This window comes from Pan paniscus, chromosome 13, assembly GCF_029289425.2.
Source record: "Pan paniscus chromosome 13, NHGRI_mPanPan1-v2.0_pri, whole genome shotgun sequence".
In the NCBI taxonomy this organism is placed as follows: Eukaryota; Metazoa; Chordata; class Mammalia; order Primates; family Hominidae; genus Pan; species Pan paniscus.
Genome location: NC_073262.2, coordinates 29,894,283 through 29,916,089, shown reverse-complemented (window position 1 = coordinate 29,916,089; position 21,807 = coordinate 29,894,283). Strand labels below are relative to the sequence as shown.

Here is a 21,807-nt window from a genome sequence, read left to right as displayed (position 1 = left end):
TCCACCATAACAGTGTTTTGCTATTTTTCTTAAGGCATTTTTCATAATTTGCTACTTTAACCTTGTAAAACTCATGCTTATCCCTGTATTTGTTACTCTGCTTATTGTAGTGACTTGCACATGTCATGCAATCAGTAAATATTTTTTGAATTAAGTTGAATCACCCCCGCTGACAACTCCTATTTACGTAAGACATTGGGAAATTATTCAAATCACAGAATCATCTTGTTTGCATCGACAAAGGTAGTGTACCGGGCTCTCTCCATTATATTGCCTCATTAGGCCTCATTCACCAAACATGAGTTGAACACCTACTAATTGCAGCATGCTGTGTTGCTCTGTCCTGTAAACAGGACCATGTATAATTACATAATCATACATCAGGGAAAATATATAATTATGTGCATCTCACATATTCAAAATAACTTTCTAAAATAAAATAATTAGACTAACTTGATATCAATTAAATCTTGTCCAAATAAAGACTGAATATTCAGCTTTGTTCAATCTCTTGTAAATGCTGATAAAGAGAGTCAATCTTTCCACTTGAGAAAAACATTTATCACATATCTAACCCAGGCACTCATTTATTCAATAATTTTCTCTACCAAAATTCATACGTAAAGAAAAATGTGTTTCATCTCAGCACCTTGGTTGGTTTTCAGAGACGCTTATTAGGATTTGGTTTCAGAGTCTCTGATTTTAGATAGGTCTCTTAGGATTGGTTATAAGAGCTGAAGCCTCGGAGGCAGCAAACAATTGTGGAAAATCTGTGAAGTAATGTTGTCCTTGCAACATTTTCCGGCCTACTTTTCAGGACCCATGGGATTCAGATAAGCACTAAGTGTGTGTCCAAAAAAAACCACTGAGGTTTTTAAGCCACTGTCCATCCTTGGTATAACTTTTTCATGAAAAATTAACTTAATAGAATACACTCTTTTTCCATGATTAAAAAACTTAAGAGATCAGGGACTACCTGGGCGTGTGTGATCTGGCAATTCACTGTTTTAATTTAAAATGTCCAGGCAGTATTGCATTCATAAAATGACCACACTGGTATGTAAGCCAAAAAGCATAAGAAGTGCATTATGGGTAAGGAGTTTATTTTTGTTATTCTTTTGAAATCTTCAGCTGGTATTAAAAACAGATCTTTTGAGCTAGAACAACAGTCGTACAGGTAGACTTCCTACTTTTGGAAAAGATCTGGTCTTTAGCTTATGGGAACCGAGCCGAAGCAGATGTGAAAAGTTCAACTAAAGGAAGAACAGATTAAACGCACTTTTGTGGTTGAAAAACCAAAACAGATGTTATTATTAAACCACAAAAACCTGGGTGCATTTAAGTAACACTAGGTGTCTGAATTTTACATTTGTATTTAAAATAATTAAGGCATTTTAAAGCCACAGAGGCTATTGTGTGCTATCAAACTCTTAATCTTCAAATCAAAAAGTTTGCATATTAAAAAACTCTCAGAAATATTGAGTGTCTGCCATTGTGTTTGTCATCATCTGAAAATGAGAAAGAAAGCATCTGACAATTAAAAACAAAACCTTTTGGTGATGTTTACATTATTTTTCAAAAGCATTTTGAAACCATCCATTTGCGTACTTTTGTTTTTTACATCTTTAGATAGCAAGCAACCCTGAAATGTCTAGATTACTGTTTTTACAATGTAAATCTTAGAGAGATTAAGTCACAGAACAGAATTAAGATGTTGCCAATATATGAATTCACAGGCCGTTGTTCCACTAACTGGAATACTTCCCTACTCATGACAACCTCTACCATGGGATACAAAATGGTGTGGGAAAGCAAATACAAATCAAAATTGTCCCACACATTCATGCCTACACTTTGATATTTAATTTTGAATTTCTCCATAAATTTTGTTCTAATATGCCCTCTCTCTACTTCAATCCAAAGAGGTTAAAAGTCCAAATCAAAAGCTGTTGTCCTGTGAAAAATCCTGTACTAGAGAAAAGCCAACAGAGAGAGAGAGGGGGTGGAAAAAGGAAAGGTAATAGTGATTCATTTCATAGTTAGATGCCCTCAATGATTAATCTAGATATGTTCTACACACTGGGCCAAAAGGGATGTATTTAGATAAAATGAACCTTAAGGATGTAATCTTTTACCTCTATTTGGAAAAATAAGTATTGCATAATGTGGGATGATTTACGAAAGAGCTGGGAGGATGCCAAGCTTCTATATTATGTAGTCTTTGAGTGTTGGAAGTGGAAGAATTTTTATTAATTATCCATTCCCATTGGAAGAATTCTCTTTTCCACTCTGGATATCAAATTAGGAAGGAAATGAGGGTGACTTATAAATTGTTTTGGATTTTTTTTTTCAAATCACACATGCTTTTTATCTCTACATGCTCTTTTAAAAAGTTCTCTGAGATGATCCTGACTCCCACCCCTGGTTCTCTCATTCTGCCACCCCCTCCTTGAGAATCCCAGCTTTTTAACATTCAAGGTGGGACTGACTACTTCTTCAGCTGATCACTCTAAGCTATTCATGATATGGCCAGACTGCTACAACCCCCAGAATTTATACAAGACTTTGTATCATCATTTTGGTTACATGTTGAACTCATAATATTTTAGATAAAGTTTTGTTAATTAAATGTGCTCTCATAATTTCATGTTTCTTTTACATTTTAAAAATGTGACTACTAGAAAATTTAAAATGACTTATTTGGCTTACATTTGTGGCTTGTATTATATTTCTGTTGGACACCTCTGCTGTATCTGGTAAAGAAAAAGATAGTGAGAGAAATATGTGACTTCTAGGGGAAAATGATATAATGCATCACTTTACTCTGAGCTACACTCCACCATTGGTGGCAACAGTTTTTAATATGTGTGGAAAGCATTTAAAAACAAGTTAGGTAGTTAGCAATTCTTGGAAGAAATAATGGGCAAGATCCCAGAGCAAGCATCTTTCAGTTGGTGGGGCCAATCGTGATGGAGAGGAGAGATGGCAGTTCAGCAGGGATGCTGTGAGGGGAAGCCCCTGCCGGGCATTAGCACTGTGTGTAGGGACTAGTTACCTATGGATGGAGTAAGCTGCACTCCCCAAGGAAGGTGCATTCTAGTTAAGACTTAGATGTGGATAATCCAGTGTATGGAGTTCTTTTGAGAAACTGTAAAAGGGAGAAACAAGAATACAGGGGAGGGGTGAAACTTTCTAACAATTAGAAATCATTTATTAATGTTTAAATTTCATAAATATCCATTTAACCTCTTTTGAGGTCTATTTAAGCCTTTTTCTAGTCAGTGGGGAGGGAACAAGAGGGAAAATAAAAACTTCTCTCTATATCCATGATGTTTGCATTTAAAGAAAATAGAAAGATGGTAACAAGCAGACAAATTATGTCAGGTTTTTTTTGTTTGTTTGTTTTGTTTTTGTAAAGAAAATAGAACAAAAAGATAAAGAGTGAGGGCATGTTGATTTGGAAAAGGTGGTTAGGAACCCCTTTTTGAGGCAGTGACCGTTAAGCACAGACCTGATGGAAGTGATAGAACAAATCAAGCAGATAACTGTGGAAGATATTCCTGGCAGGAGAGCAGCCACTCAAAGCCCCTGAAGCAGGAAACTGCCCTGAGTGTGTTTGAGGAATAACAAGGGACCAGTGATGCTATAGAGCAGTGAGTGACTGAGAGAGTGCCAGGAGGTGAGACTGCAGAGAGAATTGGGAATCTAACTTATTCTTGGAGAGATCGGGTCTCCAAGGATAAGTGATGGCCAGCCTCTGTAGGGCTTTGAGCATAGTACTGATATTATCTGGCTATGTTTGAAAGGATCCCTCTGACATTTAAGTGGAAACACAGATTCTAGGGAAGCAAGGGGGAAGAAGGACCAGTGAGGAAGCTGTTTGAATAGGCTCGGTGAAAGCTGGTCATAGTTTAGAGGGCTAGGAGTGGAGGTGGTTAGAAGTGGTTAAATTTAAAATAAAGGCGTTTCCCGACTTACCATTGTTTGACTTACAATTTGCAAACTTTACGATGGTGTAAAAGTGATACACATTCAGTAGAAACAGTATTTTTGAATTTTGATCTTCTCCCAGGCTAGAGAATGCAGTACTACACTCTCTTGCAAACCCACAGTTCCCAGTAAGCCATGTGATCACCAGGGGAAACAACTGATACTCTATGATGTAGAGATGCTCCTCAACTTACAATGGGGTTACATCCCAATAAACCCATCCTAAGTTGAAAATATCATAAGTTGAAAATGCATTTGATAAACCTAACCTACTGAGCACCACAGCTTAGCCTAGCCTACCTTAAATGTGCTCAGAACACTTATATTAGCCTATAGTTGGGCAAAACCATCAGGCAACACAGTGCACTCTAGAGTATCTGTTATTTACCCTAGTGGCCACATGGCTAGGAGCTGTGGCTCCCTGTTGCTGCCCAGCATCATGACAGAGTATTGTACTGAATTTTGCTAGTCTTGAAAAAGGTCAAAATTCAAAATTTAAAGTTCAGTTTCTGTTGAATGCCTATTGCTTTCATTATAAGTCATGTACCATCTCTACTGCCAGATGATTTTTCCCAACTATAGGCTAATGTAAGTGTTCTGAGCACTTTTAAGGTAGGTTAGGCTAAGCTATGATAGTTTAGGTATACTAGGTACATTGTTGACTTACAATATTTTCAACTTAAGGTGGATATCAAGACATAACCCCACTGTAAGTCAAGGAGCATCTGTATTTCATGAATTTGAGCCAAAGGCTTTTCTTGATGGGTTGCATTTATAGACGAGGGAATGAAAATAATCAAGAATAAACCCCAAATTTGGGCCTCTATAGCTATAAAAATGGAATCACCATTTATAAAGACAGAGAAATATGTAATAGATAGTAATAAACCAAAGATGCATATTGTAAATCACAGGATATTTGCTAAAGGGATAGCTAAAGAATGAATAACTAAGAAGTTAATAAAGGAGAATACCAAACGATGAAAAATATTTGATTAATCAAAAAGAAAAAGCAAAAATGAGAAAAAGTCTAAAACAGGTGGATTAAATACAATAGAAAACAATATGGCACAGACTTAAATCCAAATATATGCAATTCCTTTAAATGGACAAAATACTCCATTTTAAAAATCTAAGCTGACAGAATGACTTCAAAATATAAATTGAGAAGGAAACTGTGGAGTAGGAACAGGTATAGATGAATGAAAACGAGTGTTCAGTTTGGAATGTATCAAGTGGAGAGGATTCCTTGACTGTGGAATATTGAATTCTGGAGTTCAAGAGAGAGGTCAAGGTTAAAAATGTCAATTTGAATCCCCAGAATTTTTGAACAGTTAAGAGTCAGCCTCTCGAATTTGTGTTTAGATAAACAGTGACTAGGTGACAAGTTAAATAACTATTTGGAAGACATGTTTCAAAACATTACTATTACTCGTATTAGCAAACTTGTCCAATTTCTTTCATTTTAAGATTCTATAAACGATCAAACAAGTATTTCACTGAGAGAGAATTCAGACCAGTTGGTGACTCCAGTTGTTGCCAAATTTGTAGTCTACCATTATAAGATGAGTCCATGATCCTTCCCGGTGAACTATTTCATTTCTTCAGAATAAAAAGTTCTTTATTTTGTTTCATCTAAATCATATGAAACAACTCTAAAGCCTACTAGCCTTCAGCTCCTTTCAAGGGGCTCCAAATTGCCCTCAGACTCATTCATTTACTTTACTAAATGCCACTGAGACAGTCACTGATAAATTTTATTTTGTTAAGATTTTACTTTTGTTAAAAATATTTTAAGAGTTTTAAATATATATTATATATAAATATATAGTGTGTGTTTGTGTGTGAATAAACAAGGGAATTCAAATTTTTTAATCCCTGCCTTTTGTTTCTTCCTGATCACTATCTTTCTAAATGTGTCATTAAAAATAAAATGCGAAAATATTTTCCTACTGTGAAGTTGTTTTTGATTAGCATATGGATTATTATTATTATTCTAACATAGAGTTCTCGCCACTATAGCTCTTGCTTTTTGATTCATATCCAACAGGTAGTCTTTTTTTAAAAAAAATTATTTAGGTATTTGCCACTCTGAATGAACTAATATTTCAGACCTAATTCTGCAACTTTTTACTTGACTCTTTTAAATGTCATCTTCATTTGCAGCCACATTTCTAGATTCTCGAGATGTTTGTATATTAACTCTATATTCTGAAGCAATAGCTCTCTTTTAAGCTTTATGTTATGAAAAATAAATATGCTTCCTTCTGCATCTCTTAATCCAAGCCATTTACAAAAACTCTGTGCAGAAATGAGAGAACGGAAGCCCACATCATACCATATCAAGTATGCTTCTTCTCTAGTACACATTGATCAAATGGCTCTAGGTGCATTTCATTGGAGACACATTTATCTTACATGAATCACATCATGTATTCTCTGCAAATAGGAGCTAGGAGAATTGAGAGAGGTAGAGAATAGGAGAGGACACTGTAAATAATAGAGGCTATTCTTCCCTACCTTCTATTCAATTGATGCTTACCTTGTGATTTGGTTCTCATGAAATTACTATTTTTATATCGTTCTTAGTTTGATCATTTTGTCAAGCTGAGTGTGATTTTAGTTAAAATTTTTTTTGATATGCAATATAGCTCATAAACATGAGCCAAACTTCTTCATATAATGCTCAATCATAGAAAAAATGATTAGTTTCATAGCTGGAGGAAAAACTGCCTGTATTGTTCTTATTGGGACACATTAAAAACAATTTCAAGGGCAATTTTGACTGCACATTACTACTATGCTACAAATAAGGTATGAAACCTTTAAGATATGACTAGTCTTAACTGTCCCATAATTTAACCTACAATCTCTATCTTATCAATAAAGATAGGATGTGTAATTTCTGATGGGAATCAAGAACTATTATTTTGCTTTTTCTTAATCTCCCAAACTAGAAACATTCCTTTAAAATGAAGTTAGTGAAATGTTACTTGTTATCTGTAGTAACAGATAACCTGTCCTTTTCTATTTCTATGTGATCACAAATTTTATTTTGTAACCCATCTATCTTTTAATATATTCTGGAATTCCCTTAACATTGTGTAGATTTTCCCATGTTCAGATATTCTGGCTTGAATTCAGGGGGCAATAATAGATACTCCTTAAGTGTAGTTTTAGTTATCATCCTGCAAAGTGCTTAGCACCAGTCTTTTCAATTTCTGCTCTTGCAGCTTCTCCTCTTCATAAACCAAATTTCATAGTGCCTTCAAGGCCCAGGCAGAGATTCAGCATTTTCATAACGTTTTCTCTGAATAGTAATGCCCTATGGTAAGAATTTCCTCTCATAATGTACTCATCATGTGTAAAATAATCATTCACTATTAAAACAAATGTTGTTTTATAATTGTTCCTGTATTTATTCAGTAAATATGCAGTGAACATTTACTATAATCCAAGCATGTTAGGTACTGTGATAGAACAGTAGCAAAATAAAGTCTCTTACAGTCTAGTCTAATTGTAATGGTAGTACATTTGAAATGTATCCACAGTCAAGTAAAGTGTGGTTTAATATAGAGAAGGCCTGGATTCCATAAGAGCATGCATATTGTTTTCTTTGATTCTACATTGGAATCACCCTAAAACCTTTTAAAACACACCAGTGCCTTGGTCTAATGTCTGTATTCTTATTTACTTGGTGTAGAACAGACCTGAGACATGAGTATGATGAAGGTGCCCTAGGTAATTCTAATGTACAGCTAGAGTTGAGAGCTACTGGGCCTCACTTCTGCTGAAGCCTGCTGCAGAGGCTTAGTTTACTAGATGCTCACATGTGCCCCTCTGGCCAACCATCAGTACCTTATTGGGCTTATTGGGCTTTTCCACCTTTCAGCAAAAATGGTAATAGTCAACGCCTTTTTTTTTTTTTTTTTTTTTTTAAGATGGCTTGCTTTTATCCTCATTTTTTTTGGTAGGATCTTTGGTACTACCAGTAAGGAATAAACCTGTGGATGCTCTGCTTCATAGCTGCCAGGAATAGCAGCCTTTGGAATTCTTCATTTATAAGTCATCTAATCAATTGAAGATCAGGCATCTGTAATCTTCATCCTCAGATAATGAATAACATCCATTTTATTTCTTTTACCAGCCCCTTTCAGTGTGATATGTTGGCCGTTAAGCTTTGTCTCCAGCTTTTCTCTAATTTTAAAGATGGTTTTCTGGGTCCAGCAATAATTTTTAATTTTTTTGAGTAAAAAATAAGAAATTCTGTGTGTATGATAGATAGAAAAGGATGAATAGTCTTGCTAATTAACCAGATCCACGCTACCAAAGAAAAAATTGGAGGCATTTATGCCAATTCAGGCCAAAAATAATATTGTTTAAGGTACACAAGTAATTGAAGAATCAAGTTTTTCCTCCATCTGCCATGTATCTGGGTAATTGCCTTATTTCCCCACCATTTATCACACTTTCCTTTTAATTTTGCTGCATAAACCTCATGGCCTTACCTTTTGTAGTATTGTTTTTTTCTTTAACTACATACTGATCAAAGGTTTAAAAAAACATGACTATAATCAGCATCATTACTTAAAAGGTAAAATTATTAAAATATAGTAATTCACTAGATAGGACAACGCAATTCAAAGCACCAAAAAGATAACAGGTTTAGCAAAACGGGCATATGTTAGTGATTATGCAATCATTTATTTCCCACAGATTTCTTTTTATAGGAAACTTCGGAAAATCCCAGAAGAACTGACCGAGTCATTTAAACCACAACAGGTTTCTTTCAACATCAAAACCATGGGTACGAGTGGGCGAGGAATTTTTTTTTTTAAGGCAGGGACAGCCTGGTTCTGACCGTGCAAAGCTGTGGCTTTGCCTCCTATGGGCGCCTTGTGAGCAGCAGATCCGACTTCCTCCTCAAACCAAGTTATCCTGAAAACACCCAAGCAGAGGAAGCATTTTTTCACCATGACATGGGAAAGGGCCACAGGGATCCAAATGGAAATGGACATTTCATGTGAGTGACTGTGTCTACCCCACCTTGGCTTCTTGCCTAATGCAACAGACACTTAGGTGGCTGAAGAGGGAAATTTTTGTTAAAGTGAATCCAGCTCTGAGTTGGACACACAGCTTTTTGACTGGCGGCCGAGTTCCTTGTGCTAGCTGGCAAAATTAGCAAATTTTTCTTTTAGTTGTTGTTACTGGGTTTTTGAAAATGCCTCATTTCCTGGTAGCAGTTTTCTTTCTCTAGGAGATAAAGGGAAAGATCTCTTCTATCTACACCACATTAACACTTCTATCATCTTATAAACTATTTTCTCAACCAGGCATCCCCTGAAGACTCACTCTGGCTGTCCATGGCCTCTTGACAGCTGGCTTATAGCCATATGGTCTCAGAAAAGTCCTCCCTTCCTTGAGTGTGTGTGTTGATGGGAGTCTGTTTGCCATCATCAGAAGGTTCATTGTATGTGTATGACTATGGGGCTGTATGTGTGTGTATGTGTGTGTGTGTGCGTAAGGGGTGTGCAGAGTGCCTAGTTTTAAGCTTTAAAGCATTCTCAAATAATACAATAGAGAAAACTAGACACTACAGTGACGCTACTTCCCCTGTTGCTTCCTAGGGAGTAACATGTAATCTCTTGTGATGGGCCAACTATTATATTGATGTCATACACATCACTGTGTTAATATGAAATAGGCAGTCTTTTACACTGGTGGCAGAGTGAATTTACACAATCTTTCTGGATGGCATTGTAGTACTACAAGTCACGAGCTTTAAAATTGTCATATTAGGAATTGATTTTAAGGTCATGTTCATAGGTGTACACTAAGATTTATTAGGTAAGATTTTTGTTGCCAGAGAAAAAGTGAAAACAACTTAAATGTCCAACAGCAGGAGAACAGTTAGTCAGCTACAGCATGTTCATCTAATTAAAGATTTTGCAGTTGTGTTTTTAAAGAATATCCAATGATATGGGGATAAGGTTTTAACTAATGTAGGGTGAAGGGAAAAAAGAATAAGAAACTAACACAGTTTTGTGACAACTTCCTTTAAATATATATGTATTCTTCTATAGACTAAATCACTAACAGCAAATATACTAAAGTTGTAGCAGTGATTTTCTCTATAGATTGGCATTCCATGTAGGATGGACGGATAGATAGATAGATGACAGATAGGCTAGATAGATAGATATTATATAGAGAAAACTTTTTCTTGTAATGAGGAAAATGCAATTTATTAGACGTATAAAAGAAAAATGTTTACCCAATCTATAAATATTTCAAAGTATGAACATATCTAATGTTAAAATATATTTAATAGAACATTTTTGTTTCATAGGTCTAACCACCACAGAAGAGAAATTGTTTAAACCCCAATAAGAAATCCTAGATAGGGCAGGCCAGGCGCGGTGGCTCACGCCTGTAATCCCAGCACTTTGGGAGGACGAGGCGGTTGGATCACGAGGTCAGGAGATCGAGACCATCCTGGCTAACACGGTGAAACCTCGTCTCTACTAAAAATACAAAAAATTAGCCTGGTGTGGTGGTGGGCACCTGTAGTCCCAGCTACTTGGGAGGCTGAGTCAGGAGAGTGACGTGAACCTGGGAGGCGGAGCTTGCAGTGAGCCGAGATCGCACCACTGCACTCCAGCTTGGGCTACAGAGTGAGACTCCATCTCAAAAAAAAAAAAAAAAAAAAGAAATCCTAGGCAGGGCAGAGGTTTAGAGAACAACTAGTCATGCTCACTACTTTGACAGTAAAGAAACAAGAAGCACAGAGAGGTGATATTTCGTCTATTGTAGTTGTAGCTGGTTTATGATAAAGTCAGAACATGTCCTAGCACAAGCCCATTCCAAGAAACTGAATGCATATAATTCTTAATGTTGTTCTTTGTTTACATTAAGTCATTGATTTTGACTTGAGTTTTGATAATTTGGTTGGCATATTTACCCACCAAATGCTCAACTGTCTCTTGTATTGTGGTTCATTTAATCTTCTGAATTCAAAAAGATTAACACAACATTGACAGTAGCCTTACACTTTATGTGGACAATGTCTGACCAGCCTTATATGTAGCAGGAGTTTCTGTGTTTGAACCTGTAGCTATTTATGCATTTGAGTTTTAACATGGATGATGTTGAATTACAGACTGTTTAATCAAAAATGCAAGGAAAATAAACCAAAATAAATGATTTTCGATCCAGTAAGACAAGTTCTTTTAGTAAGGTATTTTTTTTCCTACACGAAGTACAGAACCTTGTAAGAATTCAATAAATACTTGTTGACTGCATTAATAAATGCATGATGTTTGGAAGCACTTCCCTGGTGGTATAGAATTATAATAGTTAGAATTGGCTGCAATATTTAAATAATTCTTTAAATTGATGGAATTGAGATGTCCTGAATTACAAGAATAGATTATTTTGGTTTAAACTCTTCTATTTCACAATATGTAGGTCTTATGTTACAAATATTAACTATGAAAACATTACATAATATTACCTGGTATTCCAAACTTCTCACAATTGAGACAGTGAATATTTACAATTTCTAAGTAGAGAATATTTAAGGTAATAAGTTCTGAATAATATTTATTAACTATATTTAAATGATCCATCTGTTTATTAAAAACTTAAGTCTTTTGGAAATCACTTTATAAATGCAATTTTAATTCTTTACCATATCCATAGACCACTGCTTTCTTAAGAAAAGAGATTAAATGATTCAGGTTTAGAGAAACAAATTACTGTGCTAATCTTCAGGTATTTCTCTTCTTGATGCAGCCACTAATGTCTAATCGGAGCAGCACAGGCCCTATCACAGTAGTTTTTTCATTAGTGCTCCACTGACTTATTTGTCAGGGATTTCAAATCTGGTGTAAGAAACATACTAACCTTTAGCATTCATACAAAGCTTTCAGAAACCCACTGGCTCTTCTAAAATAACCCACAGAATCGGCCTTCTGCAAAGTTAGGTGGTGCCACCATTCAGAAAGACTCCAAATGTAATACTGGAGCGAATGGTGGCATTTATAGACTTGTTTTTAAGGTTCCTAGAAATAAAGAGCCAGGTTTCCCTATGACATGAACTATTGAGAAGCCCGGAGGAGGATGGGTGGATCTGTCCCACAGTGGTAAGGTGTTTAGCTCGACCTGATTTTTTTTTTTCTTACGAAATTGGTAAGTATAACTTAAAAGCCAGGTTTTCAGCTTTCTTTGATAGTTGGAGATCTGACAAAACTGGGTTCTCTTCCTCTCTTGGCACTAACCTGCTCGTGCTGGGTAGAGGCTGCCTCTAGATGAGGCAGGTGCCCTTTAATTTGCCACACTCTGCCTCTGCCCTTGCCTGCTTCATGCATTTATTAATACATTTCCTGCTCTGTCAGTATGGACATTATTTTTTAACCTCTGTCAAAGAACGAAAGCATTGTTGGTGCTTCCTTCTGCTCTAGGTGTGTTTCATAACTTGACTCAATATTTAATTCCATATTGCATTAGAAAGTACACTGAAATTTCAATAGGTAAATTTCTTTTATATCTTTTTAAGTCTGAATTATTATAAATTTTCTGCATTTATTTTATATATTTTTTTCTGTTTTTAAGGAAACGATGAAAGTCTTCCTAACCAGTCTTTCTCGCTATTGCAGTCTTCGTTGCTCTCCCTGTTTTCTGAACTCTTATAGCATTTATTCTCTCTACCTAATAATTTACCTCTTAAGATTGGCTCTATGATGTTCTAAAATTCTATTGAATGTGTTAAACCTTTTTCTCCATGAAGAGCAGAGATAATGCCTTTTACTTTCCTGCTGTCGTAGAGCCTAGCAAAGTTCTGATACACAGCAGATCTGAAGTATGCTTATTGGTTAAGTATTTTCCAATTTCATACGATTTAACCTAAAACATTAATTTTCTTTAGCACAAAATCATGTATATGGCAAGTCAAATAATACCAATTTCTTTTTCATGTCTTTAAAAAAGAAGTATTTCTAACAAATGCATAATGTAAAAATCTAAGCTCTTGCCCTGAATTTCTATTGCCTTATACATTTCTTCTTACCACTACTGAGGCAGTGTTGTCCTCTTTTAATTTCTCTATTAACTTTAATTAGGCTCATGAGTTTGCTGGCCAGGTGGGTTTTCCCCAAACAGTCACAACTCCGTATTCCAGGCTAGCAGTAGACTTACATTAAGCTGCAGATTTGAAGCAGAATCTAACATTATAAGCTGTAGAAGGTGCCAGTGCCACCACAGCTCATTTTGTCCACTGAGGATTTCAGCAGGCAGCACTTTTAATAAGCCAGGCTCGGCATTTTTCAAGGAATACTTTGGGATCCATCTTTGAAAGCAATATTGGTTACGATTCCATTGCTGGAAGATTTCCGAGAAAATAACGTTTGTCCTCTTGAAAGTATGCTTGGTTCATACAGCATAAAGAACACAAACAATTCTGAGCAACGGGTTCTAAATTTTACCGTAACATATCTCTCACAGGTAATTTTCCAACCGCATTGTAATGGGAGCATGATAGAGTAGTAAGAATTAGTTCCATTTTAATCTTTTATTTTATTTTATTTTGTCTTTTAAGAAACATATACTTGCCTATGTCACTTATATATTTTAGTGCATTAACATAGATGTTGTTTGTAAGTTTCTTATGAAAAATATTTACAAAGAAACAAAACAGAACTGAAAAGCTTCCTGTGATTCTACAGGGCATTAGATCGTCTCAGGTACTGGCTGCTGGTTTAATAAAAGGATAGGATTTCCATTTACTCCAGGCAGGCTTAATGTATTGTTCTCGGAGTGAGACAGTCAGAATGAGTCAGGAGCCAAAGAATACACTTTATAGACACAAATAATCGTAAATTCAGAATGTCACCTTTAGGCAGAGGCATTTTTATTATTGTTAGTGGAGCTGCTGAGTAGGTTTGATGTTTTATTCTCTTGAGGACTCAATGTTCCCGAGTCCTGGAGCCCTGTCTTTATCAGGCTCGCAAGGAGGGAGCCCAGCCAAACTTGCTTCCTATACTTCTCTATGATTGATAGCAGATGGCATGCTTTAAAATAAACCTATCCATTAGCAGTCCTCAGTGTTTTTACTCAAGGCATTTACAACTGTCTCAAGCAGAAAACACATTCACTCCATGAGCTAGTTTCAGTCCACAACAGCTGTACAGGTGCAAATCTCTCATTAACTCTTAAATAGTAGTAAAATAAACAATGGCTTTTCTCTTACTTTCTTTAAGGGAGTATACTTCAAAGCTGCCGTGGAATTACTCTCCTCCACAATGGAGCTTCAACGGATGGAGGTTTATTAAAACTGAGCTATATTATGCAATGATATGCTTGTCCCAGGAATGCATATCTTATGTGCGTGTTACAGTTTAAAAGTTTCTTTCTGTGCTCACAGATTTAGTGGTAAATTACCATTCTCACAGGGGTGTTTCTGAAGAGGCAGAAAAGAAAGGAAAACTCAGCAAGTGTCCCCAGCAGGGCTCAGGTGCCTGGTTTCATGCCTCTGAACTCAACATGTCATGGTGTCATCCTCCTCACCTCCCTCTTCCTGCTCGCAAAGGGAGTGTTCATGCTGAGCTTTTACCAGTATGATGAGTTAATGGTTTATTTTTAGGCAGCCAGTGGATTTCCTTGCATATTGGTAATTAGACAAAAGCAAAGTCATTTTCAAAATTAATTTTTTACTGATACTGAACACAGGTGAGAGGGTTGGCCTCAGGACTTTGATTTGCACTCAAGGGGAGGAAAAAAAGCTTTGTCATTTGAAGAGTATAATTGTTCAAACAGAACTTACCTTGTGCCAGGTGTTGTTCTACAGGCTTACAAAAGTTAACTTATTTAATTTTATCAATAACTCTTGAAGAAACTAGTGATAATCCTAGTTTTACAGTTGAGTAAGCCACTATGTGCTGTTTTCTTTGTTATAATAAAAAGTGAGACCCTAATCAGAGTATTTCTTGAAAGGGGGACTTGAGAGACTGGATTCAGAGGCTTTAGTGCTGGTTTTCGAATTCTTGCTTCAGCAGTTACTCCGTATGACTGTGACATAATAGCATAATATTGGACTGCCCTCTCTCTCAGGGTCCTCAGTTATTATTTTATAACCTTACTTTGGCCTAGAATTGGCCCTAATATGGCTGTTGTGATGATTGGATAAATTAGTGTTTGTATAATGCTTAGAACAGTGCCTGGTACTCAGAGTGTGCTATGTAAGTTTTAGCTTTTGTGTCGTCATCACCATTATTATTCAAGATATTAGATTGACATTAAACACTTGGTGTAAATTAGTCTTGTCTGAAATTATCTTCTATGTCTGGGACTGTATGTTTTGAAAAAAATTAATGTCCAAACAAAACAATTCATTTGTTTTTATTTCACACTTTATTAATCAGACACATACATAGTTGCCAATCAGAGACTCTGATCAGCATGAGGTAATAAGAGTCTTCATAGGAAATTGATAAGATTTTGCCCCAAAGCAAAGTAATTTGACATTCTAGCTTTAGTAGCCTTATTATTGGTGAATGTGCTATTCTCTTAGGCCTTCTGAAATAATGAAACTGGTTAATGGAACCCCTCATTACAGCCTTCCATGGGTCCCCATGGGCCCATGCTGCCATGATAGGTAAACCTGAGCCAAAATATCTCTTCAATGGGCAGCTGGAGAGGCAAAGCCATAAAAGTCATAAAATATGTTTCATGACTGCCCTTCGCCATGCTATTTTTTAAAAGGTAGTCTGTGTTAAAACATTTTCAACAAAGACTCACATAATAGAGGCATGCCATTGATTTCCCAATGAAGAGTATAAATAGTTCTGGGAAATATGATGGAAGAATCCAAGTACGCATGAGGTACTTCCATTGTAATGATTGTCATGGTTCTCATGTGTTTCCTCATCAGAAACCTTTTTGTAGAGACAGTTGCTTTCTTATCTTGCAAATAAGTTTCAGAATAAATATATCTGAATAAAAGGTGAAAAAGGGTTAAGTGACAAGGGGAAATAATAGGTAAAGAATAACATCTATTAGGACTGGGATATTTTATATTGGATATCTAGTATAGATACTAGATATCCAGTGATTACAATTGCAACAACTACTTGGTTACCCGAAATATTTCATTTGGATTTCTAAAAAGTAATTCTATATTGGGTGTGGTTATAGAAGGTAAATGCTAGGCCAATGGATATTCCATACTTCTTCTTGTAAGCTTCAAGGGAATGTGGCTAGTGATTTGAGATTACTCAAGGGCATTTTGGTGTGCAGTTTTAGGGGAAGTCGGTACATTAATGGTTCCTCTACACTTCATTACTAGTTTTAGTATTACACTGAATGGGATTAAGTCAGTTAGATTTATAAACTCTCTAAACAGAAAGAGAGAAGCCTAAGGAAGGGGGCCTAAGAAAAAGAGTATACTTGCAGAAGTAAATGTCCTACAGAGAGAAATTAAGTTTTAAGAATTTTTTTTTTTCCAGAAAGGTAGATATTAGAAGCTTGCATCGATTTATGAATATGTTTAAACACTAAGAGGTTTTTGGTAGAATGAATTGATTCATTCCATCTAGGACCATATTACTGTTGAAGTGAACTGTGTTTTCATTACATTCATTAGTTACACAGTTAGTTTTATTTTGTAAAATTTAAAATAATTAGTATTTGGAGAGCAATGGGGGAAAGAAAATGCAGGGAACTGAGTATCAAGATACCCGCATTCTACAAAAAAAGCAACTTTGCATCTGTCTACTCTTCAGCCAAGTCCTCTCTCTCTTTATTTCTAAGAGTAAGCTCCCTATGTCTCAATTCCTCAACTGTAGACTGAGAAAGATGGACTGAATCAGAAAATCAAATGACTGGCAGTTGGGCTTATACCCCTCTCCCTCCCTCTACCCTGGTCATGACAGGCAGCAATCACAGACCACAGACTCTCCCTGCTGAGCCAGTGTGAGGCCTCCGAATTCCCACTGCAGTGACCCAAGCAGCCTTCCCGTGGTCCTCATCACTCAAACTGAACTTGAAATGAGACATGTTGGCTAGCCCCTAGTCTCTAAAATTCAAATGTTCTAAATAGTCCCACTTTGAGGTGATAGCTAGGTTTAATTGGGCAGATGTGTCAAATGGAGAAATAGATAAATAGATAATTCATATTCTGGTAAATATGGCATAAATGTTGGTGTCTTTATATTGCCTTCAGTGACTGCATTCCTAGGAGGAATGCTTCCTAGTAGGAAAATTTTGACATTTTTCCGCATGAGTTGACGTATTTACTATTACATCTTTAGAAATGCTGAGCCTATTGTTTTCTTTGTGTTAGTCACTTGGCCTCTTATCCAAAATAACCTTAAAATACTTTCTGCTGGTTTGTACCCAGTCTATGTTCTTCAAGTTTGATCAAAAAATTGTGTTGTCAATGTTCTCTTCAATAGCTATTTATCCCTTGAGCCCCTTTCTAGAAACCATTTGTTCTAGTTTTGTTAAAAACTTGAAATTACATATTTCTGAGTAGTGCATATCTGTCTCTATTCCTTTCCGGGCCCTGTTTCATTGGAAAGTTTTAGAAGTTGCAGTTTATTCCCGACTATGGGCCACAGTTGGGTTCCTGTGCATTGTTAGTCCTATGTCAGTATAGGCAAGAGTTACCCAGAGCTTTCTAATGTGAACAGCAGCCTTTTTAAAATCATAAAATTATATTTAGCTTATGAAATGTCACTGATAAATGTGTAACCTATTGAATTATCTAAAATGATAGCAATTTCTTAAGCACATATTGAGTTTAGCACCACTCCTTGCAATCATCCCTTTTAAATAGAGGAGCAGATGGAGAAAACCAACAAATCCACTTCTTCTTCTTCTTTTTTTTTTTCAGACAGAGTCCTGCTCTGTCACCCAGGCTGGAGTGCAGTGGCATGATCCTGGCTCATTGCAACCTCTGCCTCCCGGATTCAAGCGATTCTCGTGCGTCAGCCTCCCAAGTAGCTGGGATTTACAGGCGTGAGCCCCTGTGCCCGCCCCCCCACTTCTGGTATACCTTTGAATAACACTTTACATTTTGTGGGGTGCTTTTCTGTTCCAGTTGCCAGCATTAAGAAAATGTGCTCTTGTGAATATGATTGTGAGTTGGAACTTAGTAGACAGATTTTGGCTCTTCCCTGATTCTATCTCTATGACTTGAGTAACAATGACCAGTGGCCACAATCAAGGTTTCAACTCTGTAAAACAGGTGTGATGTTGCTAATTTTGTTTGTGTGTATGGTAAAAATCAGTATTATCTCAGGCTATTTGCCTTAAGCTTTTTACAAGAAGAAAGCCATAAGTAGCATGCAAGAAGCTACTGGTGATGATCATCTAGGATGTTTGTTTCTCACTCCCATGTTCCCTGACTAACAAAGAAATAATGAAATTGTCCTTGAGCCAGAGGAATGGCTGGATGGTGGCCAAGGATTTGGGTTGAATCCCCAGTCATGTTTGACATTTGTGTTAATCAGTTGGGTTTCTTGTCACCTAGAGTAATGTTGACTTGGATATGTATTGTTCAGCACAATGAAACAAGTAAACATTTTTAAAATGTTGAACATTTAGCAAACTGACAGTTGTAGGTCTTCATGTCCAAAGGCAATGAAGCATTGTTATATGATTAAAAATAAACATAATTTACATTGACAATAAATAAATATGTACTTTAACTCATGGGAAATGTGAGTAAATCAATTAGCAGTAATTAACACATAGTACTTTAAATAATATTTTGATTGTTTAAAAAGCTAATTTTTCTATTGGACATTTACAGTGGGGCAACCAGGGCATTAATGAACCAGGTTCTGGATGGCTATCAGTTTTGATAAAAATCAGGTCAAAAGGCTTGCTCATACAATTTCCTCTTTGAGAAATTTCCTTGTGACTAATCCCAGGAAGATTAAAAAGGAAAAAAAAAACTTTTATAATAAACAAAATAGCAATATAACTTTATATGGAACCTTTATTTTCAAGGGATCCCAGAATGCTTATAAACTGTTATTCAAACCATGCACAGGACCACTGAAGCACAACCACACTTTGGAGCCAGAAGAGGAGCTGAAATGTCAATTGGAGAGGACTTTCCTGCTCTAAAAGGGGTGTGGTCTGCATGACCTAGTAGGGCTTTCCTGGCTCTGATTTCTGCACGGATGTGTGGGTAGAATGCCTCTGCTTTGGAGCTGCACAGGGCTAGGCTGTATTCCTGTGGAAGATGAAAAGTGAAGCAGAATATAATAGTGGAAAGAGGAGGCATGGAATAAGGATTGTTGATGTTCCAGTCACCAAATGGCAGTGACTACACCATAGTCAACAGTGGTTTGGGCTCCTTGCCCCTGAGGTAGAACAACTCTGGGCCAGGTGCTATTTGAGCCAATTTCTCTTACGGAAATTTTTGCAGGAAAAAATGTAATGCCTGTAATAACAGATCAGACTAGTTCACTCATAGGACCCTAGAATGTTACAGAGGATGGAGCTTAGAGATTATTCAGTCAAAAACCTTCATTTTGTCTTTGAGTAAATTAGAACGCTCTGAGGGAAAGTGAGAGCTACCTTAGATCAGTATCAGAATCTTCTACAAAAAATTAGCTGGGCACGGTGGCACGCACCTGTAGTCCTAGCTACTTGGGAAGCAGAGGCAGGAGAATCGCTTGAACCTGGGAGGCGGAGGTTGCAGTGAGCAGAGATCATGCCACTGTACTCCAGGCGGGGCGACAGAGCGAGACTCTGTCTCAAAAATAAAAATTAAAAAAAAAAAAAGAACTTAGTGAGTCACTAGTTACATCTCCTGTGCAATTGGAGAATGAATTCTAAAATCTTTCTAAGAGTTCTTTCAGCAATTCTGTTGACTATGAGAGATTTATGCCCTCAAAAAGCAACTTGTCTTATTGTTGGAGGTCTCCCCTTAGGAACATTCTTCAGACTATTTATTCTTTCATTGCTTTAATATACATTTATTGAGTGTCAATTATTTGCCAGGAATTAAGCAAGATGTTGAAACACAAAGGAGGATAAAAATAAAACAATAGCACCTCGCAGTTATTGACATCACATAAATGTCAGTTAGTAGGTGCTTTACATATATTAATTCATTTACTCCTACAAGAAGTCTATGAAGTGGAAACTATTGTTTTTCCCATTACAGGTGAGGAAGACAGCACAAGTAACTTGCCAAAGATAAGTGGCTAATAAGTGGAAGAGCGAGGGTTTAAAGCAGGCATGAAGGTGCTGCAGCCCATGCACTTAGCCCCAGCATCATGCTGCTCTCTGACTCACCAGCTAACCAAGTAAATAAATGACAGTGATGAGGTAAATAAACAGGATTCTGTAAGAGGCTTACACAGTGCTCTAAAAGGATGCTTTGAAGGAAGGGAAGATCCCAAAGAACCAGCCATGAGAAGAACCCTTTACAGAGGGAATAACAAGTGGCAAAGCTTCCCAAGTGAGGGTGGGGAAGAACCTGATGGGTTTTGGAGCTCAAAGTTTCTTCCTCTAACGTTCACCAATTTAATCTTTCCCTACATAGAGTAAATTGAGTTCCCCTGCTATTTACATTTGTTTTGTGGATAAGTTAGTCTTTTTCTTTTTAAGAGTATTATTTAAACCATTGATCACTAATTTTATAAGCAAACCTTTACCTTTTAATAAAGCCTTTTGTAAAGACTATGAGTTTCGTCCTTCATCTCTGCTTCTTTTATTTTATTTTCTGTCACCTCAACTGATGCCTTCCTCTTTCAAATAATCATGTTTGCTAAAAATTATCACCACTGATTCTTGGCAAATTAAAGGAGAGAATGAAAATATATTTAGTGTCTACTATGTGTCAAGCATCATGGAGAACATTCTAATACTTCATCTCATTTAATTCTCACACTTAAGTTGTATCACTAAATCATTTTACACATGGAGGCCCTGAGGCCCAGGGAGCTTAAATTTGCCTGAGGCCACCCAGCTGGTTAGTAGCTAACCCAAGATTTGAAAAATAGGGGTCAGGTCCAGTGGCTCACAACTGTAATCCCAGCACTTTGGGAGGCCGAGGCAGGCAGATCACCAGGTTAAGAGATCGAGACCATTCTGGACAACATGGTAAAACCCCGTATCTACTAAAAATACAAAACTTAGCTGGGTGTGGTGGCATGTGCCTGTAGTCCTAGCTACTCAAGACACTGAGGCAGGAGAATTGCTTGAAACCGAGAGGTGGAGGTTGCAGTGAGCCGAGATTGCACCATTGCACTGCAGTCTGGCTACGGAGTGAGACTCCGTCTTTAAAAAAGAGAAAAAAAATTGTTTGATTGATTGCAAAAATTGCTCGCTTGATTGCAAAAATTGCTCAATTCTTTTCTATCTATAACTCACCTGAGACGATGTGTGATCTTACCTATGGCAGTGGTTTCCTAAGACAGGGCAGGATCCTCAGTGGAGTTGAGGGCCTGAGGAAGAGGCACACTTCTTCCTCAAGGACAATCCGTACGAAAAAACAGAGAATAGAAGTTTGAAAAGGTACCCCACTTTTCACAATCCCTGCCTCTTTTTTTCCAGTTGCGAATCACTGAACGCTACCACATTTCCTTATGATACTCAGTGTTTAAGCATTTATAACAGTAACAGCAAAAATTATATAGCTGCTAATATTTATTGAGGACCTCCTGTGTGTCTGGTGTGTTGGTTTTATTCAGTTATCCCAGAAACTCTATACCAGATGTTATTATATTCCTTAATTTACCAATAAACAATAAAGCACATAGGAGTTGGTTGAATTTTATGGATCCTGCTTTTTCTCCCTGT

General features: G+C 36.8%; 1 long non-coding RNA gene across 1 annotated transcript in view; it reads right to left on the bottom strand.

Moving 5' to 3' along the window:
• Positions 1–21,476, bottom strand: part of LOC117979344 (uncharacterized) — a 51,311-nt gene extending 29,835 nt beyond the window's left edge. The window contains exon 1 of the long non-coding RNA XR_004670098.3: positions 21,401–21,476. This is a non-coding gene — a long non-coding RNA (uncharacterized LOC117979344). The remainder of the gene's footprint in view (positions 1–21,400) is intronic.
• Between the last annotated feature and the right edge of the window lie 331 nt (positions 21,477–21,807).